Source organism: Salvelinus alpinus, chromosome 9 (assembly GCF_045679555.1).
Source record: "Salvelinus alpinus chromosome 9, SLU_Salpinus.1, whole genome shotgun sequence".
NCBI classification, from domain to species: Eukaryota; Metazoa; Chordata; class Actinopteri; order Salmoniformes; family Salmonidae; genus Salvelinus; species Salvelinus alpinus.
The window spans coordinates 5,575,453-5,599,096 of record NC_092094.1 but is presented as its reverse complement, the minus strand read 5'-3'; the positions used below and the strand labels follow the sequence as shown (position 1 = coordinate 5,599,096).

The 23,644-nt window shown below is 46.6% G+C and overlaps 1 protein-coding gene across 9 annotated transcripts in view; it reads right to left on the bottom strand.

The window, feature by feature from the left end:
* Window positions 1-23,644, bottom strand: part of LOC139584203 (tight junction protein ZO-1-like) — a 284,921-nt gene that overhangs the window by 135,230 nt on the left and 126,047 nt on the right. The window contains exon 1 of one of the 9 annotated variants that reach the window (XM_071415771.1): window positions 16,209-16,484. The exons of the other annotated variants lie outside the window; for them this stretch is intronic. The gene's annotated coding sequence lies outside the window, so the exon portion shown is untranslated. Of the gene's footprint in view, window positions 1-16,208; window positions 16,485-23,644 lie in introns of those variants that run through there. 9 annotated transcript variants of the gene reach the window in all.

Genomic DNA, 23,644 nt, shown 5'->3' with positions numbered 1-23,644 from the left:
CTCAGAGGGTAGATGGACCAGGGTTAGCATGGTAGAGGGACACTGTCCTCTGTCTCAGAGGGTAGATGGACCAGGGTTAGCATGGTAGAGGGACACTGTCCTCTGTCTCAGAGGGTAGATGGACCAGGGTAAGCATGGTAGAGGGACACTGTCCTCTATCTCAGAGGGTAGATGGACCAGGGTTAGCATGGTAGAGGGACACTGTCCTCTGTCTCAGAGGGTAGATGGACCAGGGTAAGCATGGTAGAGGGACACTGTCCTCTGTCTCAGAGGGTAGATGGACCAGGGTAAGCATGGTAGAGGGACACTGTCCTCTGTCTCAGAGGGTAGATGGACCAGGGTAAGCATGGTAGAGGGACACTGTCCTCTGTCTCAGAGGGTAGATGGACCAGGGTAAGCATGGTAGAGGGACACTGTCCTCTGTCTCAGAGGGTAGATGGACCAGGGTAAGCATGGTAGAGGGACACTGTCCTCTGTCTCAGAGGGTAGATGGACCAGGGTAAGCATGGTAGAGGGACACTGTCCTCTGTCTCAGAGGGTAGATGGACCAGGGTAAGCATGGTAGAGGGACACTGTCCTCTGTCTCAGAGGGTAGATGGACCAGGGTAAGCATGGTAGAGGGACACTGTCCTCTGTCTCAGAGGGTAGATGGACCAGGGTAAGCATGGTAGAGGGACACTGTCCTCTGTCTCAGAGGGTAGATGGACCAGGGTAAGCATGGTAGAGGGACACTGTCCTCTGTCTCAGAGGGTAGATGGACCAGGGTTAGCATGGTAGAGGGACACTGTCCTCTGTCTCAGAGGGTAGATGGACCAGGGTTAGCATGGTAGAGGGACACTGTCCTCTGTCTCAGAGGGTAGATGGACCAGGGTAAGCATGGTAGAGGGACACTGTCCTCTGTCTCAGAGGGTAGATGGACCAGGGTAAGCATGGTAGAGGGACACTGTCCTCTGTCTCAGAGGGTAGATGGACCAGGGTAAGCATGGTAGAGGGACACTGTCCTCTGTCTCAGAGGGTAGATGGACCAGGGTAAGCATGGTAGAGGGACACTGTCCTCTGTCTCAGAGGGTAGATGGACCAGGGTTAGCATGGTAGAGGGACACTGTCCTCTGTCTCAGAGGGTAGATGGACCAGGGTTAGCATGGTAGAGGGACACTGTCCTCTGTCTCAGAGGGTAGATGGACCAGGGTAAGCATGGTAGAGGGACACTGTCCTCTGTCTCAGAGGGTAGATGGACCAGGGTTAGCATGGTAGAGGGACACTGTCCTCTGTCTCAGAGGGTAGATGGACCAGGGTAAGCATGGTAGAGGGACACTGTCCTCTGTCTCAGAGGGTAGATGGACCAGGGTTAGCATGGTAGAGGGACACTGTCCTCTGTCTCAGAGGGTAGATGGACCAGGGTTAGCATGGTAGAGGGACACTGTCCTCTGTCTCAGAGGGTAGATGGACCAGGGTAAGCATGGTAGAGGGACACTGTCCTCTGTCTCAGAGGGTAGATGGACCAGGGTTAGCATGGTAGAGGGACACTGTCCTCTGTCTCAGAGGGTAGATGGACCAGGGTAAGCATGGTAGAGGGACACTGTCCTCTGTCTCAGAGGGTAGATGGACCAGGGTAAGCATGGTAGAGGGACACTGTCCTCTGTCTCAGAGGGTAGATGGACCAGGGTTAGCATGGTAGAGGGACACTGTCCTCTGTCTCAGAGGGTAGATGGACCAGGGTTAGCATGGTAGAGGGACACTGTCCTCTGTCTCAGAGGGTAGATGGACCAGGGTTAGCATGGTAGAGGGACACTGTCCTCTGTCTCAGAGGGTAGATGGACCAGGGTTAGCATAGTAGAGGGACACTGTCCTCTGTCTCAGAGGGTAGATGGACCAGGGTAAGCATGGTAGAGGGACACTGTCCTCTGTCTCAGAGGGTAGATGGACCAGGGTTAGCATGGTAGAGGGACACTGTCCTCTGTCTCAGAGGGTAGATGGACCAGGGTTAGCATGGTAGAGGGACACTGTCCTCTGTCTCAGAGGGTAGATGGACCAGGGTAAGCATGGTAGAGGGACAGCGTTAGACTGTCCTCTGTCTCAATGGGTAGATGGACCAGGGTAAGCATGGTAGAGGGACAGCGTTAGTCTGTCCTCTGTCTCAGAGGGTAGATGGACCAGGGTAAGCATGGTAGAGGGACAGCGTTAGACTGTCCTCTGTCTCAATGGGTAGATGGACCAGGGTAAGCATGGTAGAGGGACAGCGTTAGTCTGTCCTCTGTCTCAATGGGTAGATGGACCAGGGTTGATGCACCCTGCTGTCTCCCTTTTACTGTCATATAACCTGGCTAAGAAAATATGGACACTGACTGTAGGGCCTACATGGACACTGACTGTAGGGTCTACATGGACACTGACTGTAGGGTCTACATGGACACTGACTGTAGGGCCTACATGGACACTGACTGTAGGGTCTACATGGACACTGACTGTAGGGTCTACATGGACACTGACTGTAGGGCCTACATGGACACTGACTGTAGGGTCTACATGGACACTGACTGTAGGGTCTACATGGACACTGACTGTAGGGCCTACATGGACACTGACTGTAGGGTCTACATGGACACTGACTGTAGGGTCTACATGGACACTGACTGTAGGGCCTACATGGACACTGACTGTAGGGTCTACATGGACACTGACTGTAGGGCCTACATGGACACTGACTGTAGGGCCTACATGGACACTGACTGTAGGGCCTACATGGACACTGACTGTAGGGCCTACATGGACACTGACTGTAGGGTCTACATGGACACTGACTGTAGGGTCTACATGGACACTGACTGTAGGGTCTACATGGACACTGACTGTAGGGTCTACATGGACACTGACTGTAGGGCCTACATGGACACTGACTGTATGGCCTACATGAAACAACTGTTTTAAGGAAACTAGGTGTCACACAGTGACAGGTTTAACTATGTCCTGTGTTTAAGACCCTCTATCCATCGAGGCCACCAGTTCCCTAACCATTTGTGATCACTGCCCAGAATCTATTTCCAGTAGTCAGTGATAGCCAAGCCAGTGAGGACTGGAGGAGGGTCAGTACAAAGATGATAACAGAGAGGAACCAGAGAGGAACCAGAGAGGAACCAGAGAGCAATCAGAGAGCTGGGGAGTCTGGCTTTTTCTGAGCCACATGTGCCAGGGAATCACCAGCAGCTCCTGAACTCAATCAGCCCAGTGGGAGTTATCAGTGGACCACAAGGAGAGCAGGAATATGCCGATAAGATTGTGTCTGTGTGTAATCCTCCCTCCCTCCCTGGGCCCTGCCTCCCTCCCTTCTCTCCCTGGGCCCTGCCTCCCCTCCCTGGGCCCTGCCTCCCTCCCTCCCCTCCCCTCCCTGGGCCCTGTCTCCCTCCCTGGGCCCTGCCTCCCTCCCTTCCCTCCCTCCCTCCCTCCCTCCCTGGGCCCTGCCTCCCTCCCTGGGCCCTGCCTCCCTCCCTCCCCTCCCTGGGCCCTGCCTCCCTCCCTTCTCTCCCTGGGCCCTGCCTCCCCTCCCTGGGCCCTGCCTCCCTCCCTCCCCTCCCTGGGCCCTGTCTCCCTCCCTGGGCCCTGCCTCCCTCCCTCCCTTCCCTCCCTGGGCCCTGCCTCCCTCCCTGGGCCCTGCCTCCCTCCCTCCCCTCCCTGGGCCCTGCCTCCCTCCCTTCCCTCCCTGGGCCCTGCCTCCCCGACTCCCTCCCTGGGCCCTGCCTCCCTCCCTTCCCTCCCTGGGCCCTGCCTCCCTCCCTTCCCTCCCTGGGCCCTGCCTCCCTCCCTTCCCTCCCTGGGCCCTGCCTCCCTCCCTCCCCTCCCTGGGCCCTGCCTCCCTCCCTCCCCTCCCTGGGCCCTGTCTCCCTCCCTGGGCCCTGCCTCCCTCCCTCCCTTCCCTCCCTGGGCCCTGCCTCCCTCCCTGGGCCCTGCCTCCCTCCCTCCCCTCCCTGGGCCCTGCCTCCCTCCCTTCCCTCCCTGGGCCCTGCCTCCCCGACTCCCTCCCTGGGCCCTGCCTCCCTCCCTTCCCTCCCTGGGCCCTGCCTCCCTCCCTTCCCTCCCTGGGCCCTGCCTCCCTCCCTTCCCTCCCTGGGCCCTGCCTCCCTCCCTCCCCTCCCTGGGCCCTGCCTCCCTCCCTTCCTGGGCCCTGTCTCCCTCCCTTCCCTCCCTGGGCCCTGCCTCCCTCCCTTCCCTCCCTGGGCCCTGCCTCTCTCCCTTCCCTCCCTGGGCCCTGCCTCCCTCCCTTCCCTCCCTGGGCCCTGCCTCTCTCCCTTCCCTCCCTGGGCCCTGCCTCCCTCCCTTCCCTCCCTGGGCCCTGCCTCCCCGACTCCCTCCCTGGGCCCTGCCTCCCCGACTCCCTCCCTGGGCCCTGCCTCCCCGGGCCCTGCCTCCCCGACTCCCTCCCGCGGAGCCGACAGGAGAGATGCAGAACATGCAACAACAACAACAACGCTGCGAAAGGGAGCAACACTTCAAATCTCTTGAGTCGTCTTCGTGACCAAACACCCACTACTTTATAGCGAACGCAAGGTAAGTAAACGTTTAGCTCAATGCGTGATGTAGAGACGTCAAAATGGGGGGGAAAATGTCATGGTTTGTCTGTCTAACTTGATAATAGCTTGTCAATAATGTAAACTGAAGCTTTCAGTGTTACCTACTGTTGTAAAAACACTATACGTTGTTCTGCTGCTGTGTGGGTCGTGTGTCTGCAGACTCTATTCACCCATTGCACACGATAACACGTTGTGTAGGTTAGTCACCCAACCAACATATTTTGTTCTTTTAAAATCCGTCAGTCGTCAACTTGGTTTAAAATCCGTCAGTGTTCCAACAGGAGAAACACAATAGACTCCCGTACAAGACTCCCGTACAAGACTCCCATACAAGACTCCCGTATGCCAATTGTTGGGCTCATTGTAATTACTATCACTGTCTTCTTAAGACTCATTTGTATTTATGTCAATTGTGAATGGGGTCATTACATATACTCAAATGCAACACAGAAGATAGAATGTGTGTGTGTGTGTAATAATTATAATGTAACAACACCAATAATAATAACAACACTACATTTGCTATTTCCTTGTTTACAGAGATGGATGTGCAGCAGGCAAACCCAGTGATCCTACTGGTCCCTCCTCATCTACAGTTGTGACACAGACACTCCAGCAAGCATTTAAAAAGGCAGGCTGCTTATGCAACCACATCAAAAAGATGCTCAAGACCTCACTGCAGCCCTTTCATATTACACTGCAAAGGACATGATGCCATTTCCTATTGTTGAGAGGCCTGGCTTTCTGAGGCTGATGAAGGTTGCCGTGCCTCGCTACAAAGTGGCCATCACAAACAGTATTTTCCGAAGACTGAAATCCCAAACCTGTACAACCAGGTTAAATTTGATGTTGGAAAAAGTTTGGCTCAAAGGCACATGGTTTGCTGCAACTGCTGACCTCTGTACCGGTGAAAGCTAGGGGTGGGTAACCCTACATCAGCTTCACTATCCGTTACCTCGCCCCAGACTGGCAACTGGAATCAAACTGCCTGGAAACACTGTTCCAGAAAGATCACTCGACTCACAACATCAGAGAGTTTTTTGAGAATATGCTGGAAGACTGGGGGGGGGGGGTTCAACAAGAAAGAACGAGTCTGTATAACCACAGACAAAGCAACAAACATGATCAAGGCTTTTGAAGAGTTCCCAGATCTGTGGCTTTTGGCTGCCATTTGAACCTAGCCATCTCAAAGGCTCTGAAAAATTCAGAGTTGACACAGCAGTCAAGGCCTGCCGTCATCTGGTCCAAGACTTCTCACGGAGCTGGAAGAGAAGGAGAGAACTGAGAGAAAAGCAAGCTGCCCTCAACATGCCACAGAAGGCTCTGATCCATGATGTGGTGACCCGATGGGGGATCTACACACAAGATGCTTGAGTGTTTCCTCAGCCAGTCGGTGCAAAACACTGGCTGGAGAAAGAGGAACACGGAACCTGATGACCCAAGGATGCCGACATAAGTGTCATGGAACAACTGTGCCAGCTCCTGGAACCGCTGAGCTCCTGGAACCGCTGAGCTCCTGGAACCGCTGAGCTCCTGGAACCGCTGAGCTCCTGGAACCGCTGAGCTTGACACTGACAGCTGTGTCCAGGAGGCCTTGAAGCTGGCAGCTGTATCCAGGAGGCCTTGAAGCTGGCAGCTGTATCCAGGAGGCCTTGAAGCTGGCAGCTGTGTCCAGGAGGCCTTGAAGCTGGCAGCTGTATCCAGGAGGCCTTGAAGCTGGCAGCTGTATCCAGGAGGCCTTGAAACTGGCAGCTGTATCCAGGAGGTCTTGAAGCTGGCAGCTGTATCCAGGAGACCTTGAAGCTGGCAGCTGCACAAGTCAGGGAAGAACCACAAAGCACCAGCAGCGCCTCCACCACCAACACCCCCACAGCGGCATCGGAGGGGAAAGGCCTGGCTGGGTTGCTGAGGAAGATCCCCTCTCTGTTGCCTTGTTGAGGTAAAGAGGGTCAGATTCCAACCCCCCCCCCCCCCCCCCAGAAGACAGAGTGAAAGAAGAGATCAAGGACTACCTGTCTCTGCCACCCATTCCAGCAGAAGAGGAGCCGCTGGTGTGGTGGAGGGGCCCTGCATCAGAGCTGCCTCACCTTGCCAGGGTTGTCAGGAAGCTTTCGTGCATCCCAGCAGCCAGCGTGCCATCAGAGAGAGTGTTCAGTGCCAGCGGGCACATTGTCTCCCCTCGCAGATCACTACTTAAACCGGACAAATTAAATATGCTGACATTTTTACATTTCAATCTCAAATAAACAAAGATGCATTACATACAGGATGTTAGACCAGCAGAACCTTACTACGTTATGAAGGAGAGAACGGACATACAATCAAACTGTTCATTTGATTAGTTGACATATTTTGTGTTGTTATTTTAATGTCAACACATGCACATTGGATGTGTTTACATATGGTTGTATTGTCCTTACATGCACATTGCTTTACTTGTGTTGCTCTTATATGCACGTTTGATGTGCTTCCTTCAGGTTGTGTTCATTAAAACCTGCACTAGGGAAACGTTTTACCTCTCATGGCCACATGGCGCCATCTTTAATGTTATTATTTTAATGTTTATGCACACCAAAAAGTGCATAGTGCTGCTAATTACACTTGTTGTTTGTTGATTTTCAATATAAAACTTGATGAAATGATTTCAGTGTGTCAGTACTTTTTGAACATTTCCAGCACATTTTAACTGATAACAATACGGAGAGTACTGATAACCCTGATAGTACTGATAACACCGATAACACTGATAACACTGAGAGTACTGATAACACTGAGAGTACTGATAACACCGATACCATTGATAACACTGAATACACGGATACTACTGATAATACCGATAACACTGAGAGTACCGATAACACCGAGAGTACCGATAACACCGAGAGTACCGATAATACTGATAATACCGATAACGCCGATAACACTGAAAACAGTGATAGTACCGATAACACTGATAACGCCGATAACACTGATAACGCCGATAACACTGATAGTACCGATAACACTGATAGTACCGATAACACTGATAGTATCGATAACACTGATAACGCCGATAACGCCGATAACACTGAGAACACTGATAATACCAATAGTACTGATAACCGTGATCATTTTGGTCACTAGAATCGTGACATGAAACGTTCATACCGTTTCATCTCTACTAGGCAGCGCCCCGTTACCGTCGTCCTGGCAGTTCTAAAAACTTTGCAAGGCATGTCACTTTGCCCATCTCTTCACACCACCCAGAATGCACTGTTTCTTAACCACAACGGGATAGATCTACACAGAATTAATGTGGGAATGAATATCACTGAATGATCAAAATATTGGAATAAAGTAGATTAGTGGCATTGAAGGCATGTATCAAATTGTTGCTTAAATGAAACTCCCAAAGTCATCCAATCTTTGTGGTAAAACTAGATAATAATTTCAGCACCGTTTTGATTGGGGGACAGCGCCATTGCGCTGCTTTGAGACAAGCGTTGGGACTTGGCTTGATAAATCAATGTCAGATCTCCATTTTGAATATTGGTTAGGCTACAATGTGGCTGTGGAAACGTTAGCTAAGTTGTGCTGAGTGCTACTCGTGATCATATGGTCTAGTTGGCGCATTAATTACACCGTTTAGCCACGTTATGTAGTTTAACAAGTGGATTATTTCTTCACTCTTTACTCGGGAGTCACCTAGCGGCTGAGGTCTACTCCCGAACAACAGACTTCACGGACTTGCCAGATAGTCAATCGATGTGATTTTTATTTCACTGAATCTTCGTCGGTATAGGGCTATTTGGGTCATCTGTTTCTGGCTGGGCATATAAGTGGAGGTGGTATAGCTTATCTATGTGTTTGCACATCTTACACTTATCATAAACATTTAGCGTGCTATCATGTAGCCTAAATCCCCGATCAGAAACATTTAGCATGCTATAATGTAGTATAAAATCACTGATCAGAAACATTTAGCATGCTATAATGTAGCCTAAATCCCTGATCAGAAACATTTAGCATGCTATAATGTAGCCTAAATCCCAGATCAGAAACATTTAGCATGCTATAATGTAGCCTAAATCCCTGATCAGAAACATTTAGCGTGCTATAATGTAGTCTAAATCCCTGATCATAATCATTTAGCATCCTATAATGTAGTCTAAATCCCTGATCAGAAACATTTAGCATGCTATAATGTAGCCTAAATCAAGTGTAGGACTATTATTTTCATGATGAAGATTAGACCTTACGCTCCCTAACAAAGTGGAGAGGGCAGGAAATAGATTAAACGTGGATCAAAAAAGCATGGACTTGAGGCGTTTCAAAATGTAATTTTCCACATTCCTGTGAAATAAATATTATTTGTATTTTACTGTCATATTCCCGAGTGGCGCAGCGGTCTAAGGCACAGCATCTCAGTGCTAGAGGCGTCACTACAGACCCTGGTTTGATCTTGGGCTGTATCACAACCGGCCGTGATCAGGAGTCCCACAGGACGGTGCACAATTGGCCCAGCGTCGTCCAGGTTAAGGGAGGGTTTGGCCCGGGTAGGCCGTCATTGTAAAATAAGAATTTGTTCTTATTAACTGACTTGCCTAATTAAATAAAAAATGAAAATAAAAATATTCATACCATAATATATACAGTAGGCAAACTGCCTGGTGTAGCCTAGTGCTAATCTGTGAGATAACATAATAGACACCATTGGTAAATTTTCAATTAGTTAGCCTTCTATTTTTTTCAGACTTTGAAACGTTTATTAAATCACTAGCAAGCCTACTTTGAGAGAGCACGAAAACATTTCTTAGTTAAATTGGCGTAACAGGAAATTTGGCTGGCATTCTACTAATAAAACAAAATGTCAGCTCATTATGGAGGCTGTTTAACGGTGAAGATCATATCCACAGGAAGTAGTTTGGGGTTGCTGCTCTTTACAATTCCAACTACTGAATCCTGCAAGACATCGCTCTTAATTATACAACAAATTTTTTGTTTTGTTGCTAAAGCAAAGATGCTGAAAAAAAATGGTTTTGCCCACGCTAAAAGACATCTACAGTGGGGCAAAAAAGTATTTAGTCAGCCACCAATTGTGCAAGTTCTCCCACTTAAAAAGATGAGAGAGGCCTGTAATTTTCATCATAGGTACACTTCAACTATGACAGACAAAATGAGGGGGAAAAAATTCAGAAAATCACATTGTAGGATTTTTTATGAATTTATTTGCAAATTATGGTGGAAAAAGAGTATTTGGTCACCTACAAACAAGCAAGATTTCTGGCTCTCACAGACCTGTAACTTCTTCTTTAAGAGGCTCCTCTGTCCTCCACTCGTTACCTGTATTAATGGCACCTGTTTAAACTTGTTATCAGTATAAAAGACACCTGTCCAAAACCTCAAACAGTCACACTCCAAACTCCACTATGGCCAAGACCAAAGAGCTGTCAAAGGACACCAGAAACAAAATTGTAGACCTGCACCAGGCTGGGAAGACTGAATCTGCAATAGGTAAGCAGCTTGGTTTGAAGAAATCAACTGTGGGAGCAATTATTAGGAAATGGAAGACATACAAGACCACTGATAATCTCCCTCGATCTGGGGCTCCACGCAAGATCTCACCCCGTGGGGTCAAAATGATCACAAGAACGGTGAGCAAAAATCCCAGAACCACACGGGGGGACCTAGTGAATGACCTGCAGAGAGCTGGGACCAAAGTAACAAAGCCTACCATCAGTAACACACTACGCCGCCAGGGACTAAAATCCTGCAGTGCCAGACGTGTCCCCCTGCTTAAGCCAGTACATGTCCAGGCCCGTCTGAAGTTTGCTAGATAGCATTTGGATGATCCAGAAGAAGATTGGGAGAATGTCATATGGTCAGATGAAACCAAAATATAACTTTTTGGTAAAAACTCAACTCGTCGTGTTTGGAGGACAATGAATGCTGAGTTGCATCCAAAGAACACCATACCTACTGTGAAGCATGGGGGTGGAAACATCATGCTTTGGGGCTGTTTTTCTGCAAAGGGACCAGGACGACTGATCCGTGTAAAGGAAAGAATGAATGGGGCCATGTATCGTGAGATTTTGAGTGAAAACCTCCTTCCATCAGCAAGGGCATTGAAGATGAAACGTGGCTGGGTCTTTCAGCATGACAATGATCCCAAACACACCGCCCGGGCAACGAAGGAGTGGCTTCGTAAGAAGCATTTCAAGGTCCTGGAGTGGCCTAGCCAGTCTCCAGATCTCAACCCCATAGAAAATCTTTGGAGGGAGTTGAAAGTCCGTGTTGCCCAGCAACAGCCCCAAAACATCACTGCTCTAGAGGAGATCTGCATGGAGGAATGGGCCAAAATACCAGCAACAGTGTGTGAAAACCTTGTGAAGACTTACAGAAAACGTTTGACCTCTGTCATTGCCAACAAAGGGTATATAACAAAGTATTGAGATAAACTTTTGTTATTGACCAAATACTTATTTTCCACCATAATTTGCAAATAAATTCATTAAAAATCCTACAATGTGATTTTCTGGATTTTTTTTTCTCATTTAGTCTGTCATAGTTGAAGTGTACCTATGATGAAAATTACAGGCCTCTCTCATCTTTTTAAGTGGGGGAACTTGCACAATTGGTGGCTGACTAAATACTTTTTTGCCCCACTGTATATCGGTACACTAATACCAGTAAAGGCCCAGTGCACTACTTTTGTGGGGAAAAAAACATATATATATATTCAGAATTTTCAGGGGATGCTGCAGCAGCCCTACTTCCTGTAGCTATGGTGAAGATTAAATGTTGTACTCCCCTCTCTCTTTGTGTTGAGAAGTAATAGAACGATGTCTGTTCAAGACAGTAGTAGAAAGGACAGCAGGGAGGGCTGGGAAGAGAGAGAGCATGACAGAGAGAGAGAGAGAGAGAGAGAGAGGGAGGGAGAGACCGTCTGACCACACTGGGTTGGAATGCAGCGAGTCTTTTCCTTTTCATAACTCTCCAGTCGACCTCATAGAGCGAAGTGAAGCAACTTGACGTCCCCTAGATTCAACTCCACACTTCAACTCTTTTCCTTCTACCTTCATATTGTGTGTGTGTGTGTGTGTGTGTGTGCGTGCGTGCGTGCGTGTTCCTCTCCAGCCTCTCCAGTGCAGTAATCAGAAAGGGAATTAATCTCGCGCTGTTGACGTGGAGGAAACTCACCCAGTCAGCACAAAATAATGAGAGGATACACTAAAATAAACCATTAAACTCCTGAAGATTTGAATCTACTTGTCTGATTACGGGCTAAATAAAAGAAATATGCTAATACATATTGATACAAAGGAGACTTAAATAAACGTAGCCTACACAAGGGAATTGAGCCTCACAAAATGACCTAAAATAGATGTTCATGGACAACCAATCACGTCTATAGCGCCTAGCAATGTCTATTAGGCCTTGCATAGATTTAGATCCATCCACCTGACAGGTGTGACATATCAAGAAGCTGATTAAACAGCATGATCATTACACAGGTGCACCTTGTGCGGGGGACAATAAAAGGCTTCTCTAAAATGTTTTGTCTCACAACACAATGACACAGATGTCTCAAATTGAGGGAGCGTGCAATTGGCACGCTGACTTGCAGGAATGTCCAACAGAGCTGTTGCCAGAGAATTTAATGTTAATTTCTCTACCATAAGCCGCTTCCAACGTTGTTTTAGAGAATTTGTCAGTACGTCCAACTGGGCTCACAACTGCAGACCATGTGTATCCACGCCAGCCCAGTACCTCCACATCCGGCTTCTACACCTGCGGGATCATCTTAGACCAGTCACCTAGACAGCTGATGAAACAGGAATATTTCTGTCTGTAATAAAACCCTTTTGTGGAGAAAAAAACGAATTCTGATTGGCTGGGCCTGGCTCCCCGGTGGGTGGGCCTAGTTCCCCAGTGGCTGGGCCTGGCTCTTCAGTGGGTGGGCCTAGTTCCCCAGTGGCTGGGCCTGGCTCCCCAGTGGGTGGGCCTAGCTCCCCGGTGGGTGGGACTAGCTCCCCGGTGGCTGGGCCTGGCTCCCCAGTGGGTGGGCCTGGCTCCCCAGTGGGTGGGCCTGGCTCCCCAGTGGCTGGGCCTGGCTCCCCAGTGGCTGGGCCTGGCTCCCCAGTGGGTGGGCCTAGCTCCCCAGTGGGTGGGCCTATGCCCTCCCAGGCCCACCCATGGCTGCGCTCAAGCCCAATCATGTGAAATCCATAGATTAGGGCCCAATGATTTTATTTCAAAATTACTAATTTACTTCTATGAACTGTAACTCAGTGAAATATTTGAAATTGTTGCGTTTATATATATATATATATATATTTGTTATTTTTATTCAGCATATATACAGTGCATTTGGATATATTCAGACTACTTGACTTTTTCAACATTTTGTTACGATGCAGCTTCATTCTAAAATGTATACAATTATTTTATTTTTTCCCCCCTCATCAATCTACACACAATACGCCATAATGACAAAGCGAAAACAGGAATTCAGACCCTTCGCTATGAGACTCGAAATTGAGCTCAAGAGCATCCTGTTTCCATTGCTCATCCTTGAGATGTTTCTACAACTTGATTGGAGTCCACCTGTGGAAAATTCAATTGATTGGACATGATTTGGTCCCACAGTTGACAGTGCATGTCAGAGAAAAAAACCAAGCCATGAGGTCAAAGGAATTGTCCGTAGAGCTCCAAGACAGGATTGTGTCGAGGCACAGATCTGGGGAAGGGTACCAAAACATTTCTGCAGCATTGAAGGTCCCCAAGAACACAGTGGCCTCCATCATTCTTAAAATGGAAGAAGTTTGGAACCACCAAGACTCTTCCTAGAGCTGGCCGCCCAGCCAAACTAAGCAATCGGGGGAGAAGGGCCTTGGTCAGTGAGGTGACCAAGAACCCGATGATCACTCTGACAGAGGTCTAGAGTTCCTCTGTGGAGATGGGAGAACCTTCCAGAAGGACAGCCATCCCTGCAGCACTCCACCAATCAGGCCTTTATGGTAGAGTGGCCAGACAGAAGCCACTTCTCAGTAAAAGGCACATGACAGCCCACTTGGAGTTTGCCAACAAGCACCCTAAATGACTCTCAGACCATGAGAAACAAGATTCTCTGGTCTAATGAAACCAAGATTGAACTCTTTGGCCTCAATGCCAAGCGTCACATCTGGAGGAAACCTGGCACCACCCCTACGGTGAAGCATGGTGGTGGCAGCATCATGCTGTGGGGATGTTTCTCGGCGGCAGGGACTGGGAGACTAGTCAGGATCGAGGCAAAGATGAACAGAGTGAAGTACTGAGAGATCCTTGATGAAAACCTGCTCCAGAGCACTCAGGACCTCAGACTGGGGCAAAGGTTCACCTTCCAACAGAACAACGACCCTAAGCACACAGCCAAGACAACGCAGGAGTGGCTTTGGGACAAGTCTCTGAATGTGTTGCCCAGCCAGAGGACACACATACTTAGTCATACTGAGATGACAATGTAATGAAATAAATAAAAAACAGCCTGTTTTTAAACACTGCTAGTCTGATGCTCCCTTAGAACAGACTATTGGAGGTGCACAGTACTACATAGAGACATGACTACATTTACATTTAAGTCATTTAGCAGACGCTCTTATCCAGAGCGACTTACAAATTGGAAAGTTCATACATATTCATCCTGGTCCCCCCGTGGGGAATGAACCCACAACCCTGGCGTTGCAAGCGCCATGCTCTACCAACTGAGCCACGGGACTACAGGGAGTACGGGACTACATGGAACTCTATTCCACATCAAGTAACTGATGCAAGCAGTACAATTAGATTTTTTTTTTTTTTAAACATAAAAATACACGTCTTGTATTTGTTTGTTAAATGCAATATGCTTTGTCGACTTTACCGGAAATATGTTGCTCTCCGAGTCGCTGTCAACACGCCATGCCAAGTGGTTTTATCTCCTCGGCCGTTGGCTAATCAACATAACAATTGGATTTGAAAAGGTCGCTGGCTTAGCCTAGTTTTGCCAGGTAGCTAGCTATATAAACGAGTGGTAGTGAATGAAATATGTTGCTCTCGCAAATTTTGTGATAAAACACAGGTGTGGTTGAATTTACTCTGCCGCTGTGTCTTATTGTTTTGGCCTTAGACCAATACATTACGGTGGCAAGGAATATGAACTAACAGCTTACAGAGCAAACACAAACAAACTATTTTTTTCCCCCTGGCTTGGCTTCCCCAGTGATTTTACCCACACACCACCCCTACTGTAATGTAGCAGGTTAGGAGACTGTTAAAGGTTAGGAAAAGGGTTAGGGTTTGCAAAAAATCCTTTCCTAACCTGCTACCATCAATTTGTATCGATGTGGCGTGAAAAGAGTGTGTCCCCTTCACATACACACAAGTCAAAAGGTCACAATCACAAGTCCTATACTGCATTCATTACAACTGGGAACTCTGGAGGGATTTTTTAAAAATAAAATCTAACTCAGAATTCCAATTCAGTAAACTCAGGCATCTTTCTAGACCTCAAGTCTTTACGAGCTGAAGATCACTGCCGTTAGGATTTTTTCCCTCCCTAGTTCCTAGTTGTCTTGAAAGCACCAGTAGCCTCTTGTCCTCCATGTAACCTAGTTGGTAAAGTTACCGTGGATACAGGACAACGCCCAACAGGGCAGGACTCCTGTTGGGAGGACTGATGATGCCTGACCATCTATATTCAACAGGTGACGGAGGTAGCTAGATATAACCATACTTAACTAGCCTGTTATAAATATAATGGTTACCTAGAAAATCCCCGATCAAACATCACTAGCTAACCCCTCTAACGTGATCTAAACAGTTGACTGTGTAACGCTATTTTAGCCAGCTTGCTCACCAGCATAGCAGCTAACCTGTGTTCTTTAACACCGAGGCGATATTTAGCCATGTAGTTACAATCTAACTTAAACATCTCAGTATACAATGTAGCAAACGACATGCATTACCTGGCTAACTTAGGTGAAGTTGGTGTTTTGATTCATTGCTGCCTGAACTATACGGCCAACTATATTAGCTAGCACCAACAGTCACATAGTGTAGCTCAAGCACAGCTGACATTAGCAACAACAGACTTTAAACTGAGAGACAGGTGCTTGGTTCTGGGGGTAAGACCTTCCACACACACCGCTGAAATGTGCAGAGTAAAGATGCTGTGTCATAATTCAACCACCATGCTTGTCCTAAGTTTATGGGCGTATTTTGTATGATTTCTTACCACACACGCAACACAGTTAACAGCGAACTAGCTAGCTTTTTTTTTTACAGGCGCTACCTTCGGTTAGAAGGAACCGTGGCCGACATTTTGTTACTCCCGGTGAAATCAAGCAGTCCTGGCTAACACAACGGCAACATTATGTCACCTAGAGTCGCTGTCAACACGCCATGCCAAGTGGTTTTATCTCCTCCGCCGTTGGCTAATCAACATAACAATTGGATTTGAAAAAGTCGCTGGCTTAGCCTAGTTTAGCCAGGTAGCTAGCTATATAAACGAGTGGTAGTGAATGCTCTCGCAAATCGCAGCGGCACTACACACACGGTCTTTTCTCTCTCTCTCTCTCTCTCTCTCTCTCTCCCTCTCAAGCTGAAACTAACTAGAAGTCCATATGTATTCATAAATGTATTCACCTTATTCGGTGTACTGGTCCTTATAATTTATGGGTGAAATCCTTTTAGGAAAGGAATAGATGATTTGTCCCGCGTGTCTCCAGAGCAGCCGCACTGCAAAAGGCAGGCACAGGATGCCTTTCCCCTCTACCAGTACGGTTCGGTTTTCTTCTCAACAGCGCGGCTACAGTGACCGGTCTGCCTGGGATAGACCAATGCTTTTCTCCGGTGGTGGAGTAGAGGACTAGATGGGTACGTGGAAAGTAACGCAGCATCACGCGTCATTCCACTGTAAACACGTTTTTTGTTACAAGGTCGAGAACCCACGCCACAGCATCAGCATAATTATCGCCCATTGAGGTCAAATGAGCTAATAATACGATTTTCTGTCATTAGACTATCTTTCAAACGGCACACTTAAAAACCTGCAATATGACATGCATGCAAATGAATCATGATGAATTTCTAGAGAAAATGATGTTTGTCTGTGTAAGGACAGGAGGGCAAATGCCAAATGGGCTGGTCCATCTTTCACAGTTATTAACAGCTAACTAGCTGTGGGCCTGTCAAACTTTTTTTGTGCAAAATTATAATTATCTGGCTTAAAGAGTAAAATGGGCTGATGTGTGGGCCAGCAGGGAAAATAATGGACGGTTGTGGGGGGCCTCAGGGGAAAAAATGGTCCAGTGTGTTAGAAATGCCAGCGCCGATTTCTGGTCCCAGTCCGCCCCTGTGTGTGTGAATAAAAGCCTACAGCACAAAACAGAATTTTGTGTGCTTGTCCAAAAAATTATACTCACTGAACTTCCCTCAACTCTTGTCTAAACAAGACAGAGGGTCAATAAATATAAAAATATGTATACCCCTATAGTCATACAAAGTGCCCATTTTGGGCATTCTTGAAATAGAAAGGGTGCATCAAGAGATTGCATCCTGCAAAATGTCAAACAAATTAATATACAAATCAGGGCGTACAGTAATTGCATCATTCAATAAGCCAAACAAATATGATAGTGGTTATCGATTTTTGAAGGCCAGAAAAGCCACTCTTCGTTTGGCTTATGCCTTATCGATTTAAACCTTTCTCTACACTTGTCACTTTTTCCATTATGCAGTTCCACCGATCCCTAGGATTGCATAGATTTGCCATCAATCAAGCCCACGGCAATAAAATTAGCAAGCCGATGATTGTTTATTACAGTACAGAACACTGCAAAGAGATACTGTACTGTCGTAGGGGAGGCGGGCTCTGCTCTGTGGACAAAAAAAGTGTTTAGTCTTCAATAGAGCAGGCAGCCTGCTCTTACTCACTCAGTTTGATTAGAGAAGATGTGCAGGGAGGATAATGTGGATGAGACTAAGCCTGTATACAAACAGATCTGTAACAAGTCTACACCATCCGTTTAGTTTAGCAATCAATCAGATTTATTTTATAAAGCCCTTTTCTACATCATCAGTAGTCACAAAGTGCTTTACAGAAACCCAGCCTAAAACCCTCAGAGTGCAAGCAATGCAGAAGCACAGTGGCCAGGAAAGAACTCCCTAGAACGCAGGAACCTAGGAAGAAACCTAGAGAGGAACCAGATCATGCATGCAGATTGTAACACTCAACATCAGTAGGTGCCTGCACAAAAATATATTGACCAAGAAGATAGATTAAATGCTGCAGGCAATTTCTTTTTCATTTTTTCCATTTTGACAACCTAACAAATCATTAATGAACCGCATAGGAAAGTAATAGTAGTTTAATTGCAGTGGGTGATAAATACAGTGATACATTTGTACCACTGTATCAGCAGAAATGCTGACTTGAATTAATATGTAGGTAGGCCTTTGTGTAGACAAAATAATGGTGTGCCGCATATTCCCAGATACCCAGAGTACCCTAATATTGAGTACCCTGAGTACCCTAATCCACTTGAACTTTGTGCAATACTTTCAGACTGCAGCTGCTGCTGCAAGCACTTTTGTCAAGTATTCCACTAAGGAAGAGAAGCGCATTAAAGTGTCATATCGTATTTGCTTCTATAAACATCTTCTCTTTGATAGTTAAATATTTACTCCTGGGAATAATAAGGAAGCGTAAAAGAAGGTGTTGGTTGTTTTGTTATGTTCTGAATGATCGTTTTGGATTTATTCATGGCAGTAAATATTGAACATCCATTACGGTTTTGACCCAGTCCTGGTGCTCCTCCTGTTGTTGGTCACGTCCCAAATGGCACCCTATGCCCTATATAGTGTGCTACTTTTCAACAGAACCCTATGGGCTAAGGTAGTGCACTATATAGGGTGCCATTTGGGATGCAGACTTGGTCTATGGTCTCTACATGATTTAGTGGAGAGGTTGAGCCTCCATAATTAAGACCTTTCACTTAGCACTGGCGGGCTAATCTTCATTCACTTATCTCACAGCAGATGGCTAACATGCATGTTGCAGTGTGTGTGTGTGTGTGTGCCCTGTATTACTGTCCTCGTGGGTACAGGAAATCCCCAAAAGTCCTCACAACGATAGTAAAACAAGGAAAATTCGCCCTCATAGGGACATTTCCCAGGTCCCCACGAGGACAAAGGCTATTTTAGGCTTAGTGGTTAGTTTTAGATTTAGGGTTATGGTTAGGTTTACGATTATGGGTTAGGGAAAATAGGATTTTAAATGGAAGTCAATTTTAGGTCCCCACAAAGATAGTAAAACAGATTGTGTGTGTGTGTGTGTGTGTGTGTGTGTGTGTGTGTGTGTGTGTGTGTGTGTGTGTGTGTGTGTGTGTGTGTGTGTGTGTGTGTGTGTGTGTGTGTGTGTGTGTGTGTGTGTGTGTGTGTGTGTGTGTGTGTGTGAGAGACTAGCTGCACGTACACTGTGACAGGATATTAGGGAGAGACCCATGAGGCCCATTTAAACATATAGCAACCTCCTATTCCTTCACACTTCATGCCTTTTTATGCATCGTTGCTGAAACCATGGCAATATGTTGCGATGGGTATTAAAGAGCGGCTGCCTTTTAAAAGCAACGAATCCTTTTGAAAACGGCCTAGTCAGAAACAGTTATTCTAGTGTCCAAATTGACTGCAAAATGTAAGTAAGATACTTTTTGGTCATGAAGTCAGTCTCCTCTAAAATGGAGTTGGGAACATCCGTGTGTCACAAAGGGTAAATTTTAAGGTTGGGTTTCGATTAGAAGATGTCCATTTGCCTAACCAACATCGGGTGAACATCTGCAGCGATTGCTCTCTATCCAATAGCACAGTGAGACCGACTTGCACAGTAGCTCCGACTTTGTTTACATAAGACAACAAATCGCACATATTTTAACTTGAGAAATTTCTGCACCAAACACCTTAGATGTCAAATTGTGCAACTAAAACATCCTCAGCAACAAAACAAAAAAAGTCAATTTATTACATATTTCTTGAGTTATCTTAGATTCATTCTGGGGATTTTGAGGAAGTGAAATAGACTTCCGGAGTCTCATGGAGATCATACATCATTAACCAAACGCAGAATCGGTCAAGAGAAACACACCTCCAAGACTGAAATCTAGTTTTTTTCTAATGAGCAACAGAAAAACACCTGCCAATCTGCGTGTTCTGTGGCTCTTTAAGTCTTTCAACTCAAACAAGCAGCCTTGTAAAATACAATTCATCTTGTATGATGCACGATAACATGCTACAACTGTTGTCCCCTACGGTTCAGTGCTTGAAAGCATATGCTATATATTTTGTTTTAACTAAAAAAAAAGTGCCTGATATATGAAACTCTCTGAAACTCACATCGATTGCTAGGTGAGCTGAAATGCTTTTAACAGTGAGTTAGTGCCAGAGTCTAATAACATGCGTTTAACAGAGAGGTGCTCCCGAGTGGCGCAGAGGTCTAAGGCACTGCCTCTCAGTGCTAGAAGAGTCACTACAGACCTGGTTCGATTCCAGGCTGAATCACAACCGTCCGTGATTGGGAGTCCCATAGGGCGGCACACAATTGGCCCAGCGTCGTCCGGGTTAGGGCTGGTCATTGTAAATAAAAATGTGTTCTTAACTGACTTGCCTAATTAAGTGAAGGTTAAATAAAAAATAAATAAATGCTTTCAACAGAGGGAGTTAGAGACAGAGTGTGTACTGTATGTGTCACTGTGCTAAACTGTATGTATCACTACACCTTTGATAAAGGTGTGTGTGTGTGTGTGTGTGTGTGTGTGTGTGTGTGTGTGTGTGTGTGTGTGTGTGTGTGTGTGTGTGTGTGTGTATCAATTCATACACATCTCCCTGTATGAGCCATCTATTGCCTACTAGTACAGCAGACAGCCACTCCTCTGGACACCTGCAGTCAGTAAAATATGTGTCATTTATCCCCCCCTAAAAATGTCGTTTTTTTTCTTCGGGTTTAATGAAATTAATCTTGTGTGTGTGTGTGTGATGCATTTTGGATGCATCAAAGATGGGCAAAATCGAGAGAGTTTATGAAAGAGAGCCTATCGTTCAGTAACCCAAAGCAGATGCTGTGTAATCTTTTCTAAAGGGACCAATGTGGATTAAATCTGTCTGCATCCCAAATGAAACCCTATTATCTACTACAGTGTTGTGAAAAAGTATTAGTTCCCTTTCTGATTTTCTCTATTTTCTGCATTTCTTTGATACTGAATGTTATCAGATCTGCAACCAAAAACCTAATATTAGATAAAGGGAACCTGAGTTTACAAATAACATTTGTTATACTTATTTTATTTACTAACAAAGTGATGCAACACCCAATTCCCCTGAGTGAAAAAGTTATGTCCCCCTTTACACTCAGTAATGGGTTGTACCTCCTTTAGCTGCAATGACTGCAACCAAACACTTCCTGTAGTTGTTGATCAGTCTCTCACATCACGGTGGAGGGATTTTGGCCCACTCTCCCATGCAGAACTGCTTTAACGCAGTGACATTTGTGGGTTTTCAAGCATGAACTGCTCGTTTCAAGTCCTGCCACAACATCTCAATTGGGATTAGGTCTGGACTTTGACTAGGCCATTCCAAAACTTCAAATTTGTTGCTTTTTTAAAACCATTTTCACGTAGACTTGACTGTGTGTTTTGGATCGTTGTCTTGCTGCATGACGCAGCTGTGATTCAGTTTCAGCTCACAGACGGATGGCCTGACATTCTCCTGTAGAATTCTCTGATACAGAGCAGAATTCATGGTTCCTTCTATAAAGGCAAGTCGTACAGGTCCTGAGGCAGCAAGCATCCCCAAACCATCACACTACCACCACCATGCTGACCATTGGTGTGAGGTTCTTACTGTGGAATGCAGTGTTTGGATTTCACCAGACATAATGAGACCCGTCTCATCCAATAGCGGTTGAATATAGGTAATACAGGAGTGAGTGATTCCGAGGGATGGTTGGATGAAGGAGGATTCCGAGGGATGGTTGGATGAAGGAGGATTCCGAGGGATGGTTGGTTGAAGGAGGATTCCGAGGGATGGTTGGTTGAAGGAGGATTCCGAGGGATGGTTGAATGAAGGAGGATTCCAAGGGATGGTGGGACGGAGGGAGGTCTAGAATGGAGGCAGGAGGTGGGTTGGCCGAATGAGATCAACAAGGACAGTCACAGACAAACAGTAGTGTAAAATAATGATGAACAGTAGCTGTATAGCACAACTAGATGAATGGACTATTATCCTGGATAATTATATTGGATAACATCCCAACAGTGTTACAGATAAATGTCACGCACAAGCCAATGATCAATGCAAAGCATACTGTGTATTTGCAAAGTATTCAGACCCCTTGACTTTTTCCACATTTTGTTATGTTACAACCCTATTCTAAAATGTATTAAATCATTTTTTTACCCTCATCAATCTACACACGATACCCCATAATGACAAAGCAAAAACAGATTTTTAGACATTTTTGCAAATGTATTAAATATAAAAAACGATCACATTTACATAAGTATTCAGACCTTCTACTCAGTACTTTGTTGAAGCACTTTTGGCAGCGATTACAGCCTTGAGTCTTCTTGGGTATGACACTACATGCTTGGCACACCTGTATTTAGGGATTTTCTCCCATTCTTCTCTGCAAATCCTCTTAAGCTCTGTCAGGTTTGGATGGGGAGCATCGCTGCACAGCTATTTCAAGTCTCTCCAGAGATGTTCGATCAGGTTCAAGTCCGGGCTCTAGCTGGGCCATTCAAGGAAATTCAGAGACTTGTCCCGAAGCCATTCCTGCATTGTCTTGGCTGTGTGCTTAGGGTTGTCCTGTTGAAGGTGAACCTTCACCCCAGTCGGAGGTCCTGAGCGCTCTGGAGCAGGTTTTCATCAAGGATCTCTATACTTTGCTCCGTTCATATTTCCCTCGATACTGACTACTGACTAGTCGGCCTCCGAGTGGCGCAGCGGTCTAAGGCACTCGCATCGCAGCGCTAGAGGCGTCACTACAGACCCGGGTTCGATACCAGGCTGTGTCGAAGCCGGCTGCGACCGGGAGACCCATGACATGGCGCACAATCGGCCCAGTGTTGTCCGGATTAAGGGAGGGTTTGGATGTCCTTGTCCCATCGCGCTCTAGAGACTCCTTGTGGCGGGCCGGGTGCAGTGCACGCTGACTTCAGTCGCCAGTTGTACGGTGTTTCATCCGACACATTGGTGCAGCTGGCTTCCGGGTTAAACGAGCAGTGTGTCAAGAAGCAGTGCGGCTTGGCTGGGTCGTGTTTCGGAGGACGCATGGCTCTCTACCTTCGCCTCTCCAGAGTCCTTACGGGAGTTGCAGCGATGGGACAAGATTGTAACTACCAATTGGATATCACGAAAAAGGGGTAAAAAGTTTTTTTTTTTAAACAATAAAAAAACTAAACATATCTCCTGACTAGTCTCCCTGCTGCTGAGAAACATCCCCACAGCATGATGCTGCCACCACCATGCTTCACCATAGGGATGGTGCCAGGTTTCCTCCAGACGTGACACTTGGCATTCTGGCCAAAGAGTTCAATCTTGGTTTCATCAGACTTAAGAATCTTGTTTCTCATGGTCTGAGAGTCATTTAGGTGCCTTTTGGCAAACTTAAAGCAAGCTGTCATGTGCCTTTTACTGAGGAGTGGCTTCCGTCTGTCCACTTTACCATAAAGATCTGATTGGTGGAGTGCTGCAGAGATGGTTGTCCTTCTGGAAGGTTCTCCCATCTCCACAGAGGAACTCTGGAGCTCTGTCAGAGTGACTATCAGGTTCTTGGTCAGCTCCCTGACCAAGGCCCTTCTCCCCCGATTTCTCAGTTTGGCCAGGCGGCCAGCTCTAGGAAGAGTCTTGGTGGTTCCAAACTTCTACCATTTTAAGAATGATGGAGGCCAATGTGTTCTTGGGGACCTTCAATGCTGTAGAAATGTTTTGGTACTCTTCCCCAGATCTGTGCCTCGACACAATCCTGTCTCGGAGCTCTATGGACAATTCCTTTGACCTGATGGCTTGGTTTTTTCTCTGACATGTAC